Genomic DNA, 1,835 nt, shown 5'->3' with positions numbered 1-1,835 from the left:
AAGAGAGAGAGAGAGAGAGAGAGAGAGAGAGAGAGAGAAAGAGAGAGAGACGAGGCAGACAAACACACAGAGACAGAGAGAGCTATCGGAGAAATAAGATACTATATGTTACGTGGTGGGTTGACCAAGACAAAAGTATTGCCGATGAGGGGAAAGGTTACCTCTGCTTCCAGGGAGGATAAAAACAGTTCATGGCCCATTTCTATGATTGATTCTGGCCGTGTTGCGGGTAACCGATTTCTGGGCGAGCGACACAATGAGATCGGAGCACCAGACTACGATAATGGAAACAACCAGACGGCATTTCGGCCTCTCTGTTCTGCCATACCGGAGGCCCCAGGAGTGATAGACAAGGATAGGGCTTTTTGCGCGGAAATGAAAAATGGTTTCGAAAATTTTCGAACTAAATGTTGATTTTTCCCCCTCTCCTTTTTGTTGTGTTGTATCACATTGTGGATAAAAAGAAATGTGGTTTATCTTTTAGGTATTTGGTTTTTATTAAAAAAAAACCCCCCAAAGCTGGACTTTCTACAGTGCAGAGAATATAGGTCATTTTAAAAGCCATCGAAAGACTCCGATGTCCTCCTACCTTACCCCCCCCCCCCTTTGCAGTAATTCTTCTTAGGGCATTATAATGACACTGTGCAAGTGCAAGAGGACCACCTGTATAAGGAGACCACTTTTCTCCTCGACAACGGGTGGCCGTCTTGGACAGATTCGATTGTGTGTTTATAGTTCATAATCTACCAAAAGCGCTCACTTATGTTTATTATGCAATCTAAACAAGATCTAACAATTCTTCAGTGCGCTTTCGGTTGTCCAAGAGGGTTATAACATGTAAGTGTTTATCTTTCTTGCCTCAGTCTAAACAAACCCGTCATGAACTCTTCCAGCAGCCTGTCAAGGCCGTACACTGGGTCTACTTACAGCAGGCATGGGCACGCGTGTCCAAGCCACGGGCAAGATTTAGCATATCCGAAGATCTCGAGGGTCAAATGAGAAAACTGGGTCAAATTGGTTGAAATATCCGAGCTCTCAAAAGTGAGACTTAAAAAGACACTGCAGCTTGTCAATAAAGGGCATTTCAAGGGATGAAATATAAGATATATTACTATTGATATTACTATATATTACTATATTACTGTAGATCTGGATTCTCATTTTAAGACAGCCAGTTTCGTTTCAATTGACAAAACGATCAACTCATCGCGGGCCACATGCATTATTAACAATTGAGTCAATTAGCGGGCAGGACTGAAATAGCTAGCCGGCCGGATGTGGTCCTCAGGCCGCAGTTTCTCCTTGCCTGAAATGATGAAATGGTAGGCCGCTTATTGGCGTTAGAGGCGGGGCCTCCATTTTTAACGTCCATCTCCAAAAGGGCCGAGCCCAGAGGGAAACTCGTGTATAGTGTCTTTTCCAAGACACAACGTCGGACTGAGCTGAAGCTCCAACCCCCAGACCCGCAATCTAAAAATTACGAGTCCGGTAGCCTAATTATTAGACTACCGACATCACAATCTCACGATTACGAGTTAGATAGCCTTTTATCATTAGACTACTGACACCAGTCCCACGCCTGATTTACAGCCTGAATTTTGCAATTGCAAGCGATTTACACGGTAGTCACGGAGAGTAAACAGTTTACCATTATCAGTTATCTAAGCTGTTCATGTCGCGCATTCGGTTGTTGAGAATAAGACAGCACTTTTCGTTGTTGTTGTTGTTGCTGTTCCAATGATGTAAGCCCAGCCATACACTGTAAGAAATGTTTGCTTTGTTTTTAAAAATTAATAAACAAAAAAACAAATGTTAAGAGTGCAGTATCAATAACA

The sequence above is a fragment of the Aplysia californica genome, unplaced genomic scaffold (assembly GCF_000002075.1).
Source record: "Aplysia californica isolate F4 #8 unplaced genomic scaffold, AplCal3.0 scaffold00229, whole genome shotgun sequence".
In the NCBI taxonomy this organism is placed as follows: domain Eukaryota; kingdom Metazoa; phylum Mollusca; class Gastropoda; order Aplysiida; family Aplysiidae; genus Aplysia; species Aplysia californica.
Note: the sequence above shows the minus strand (reverse complement) of the source record.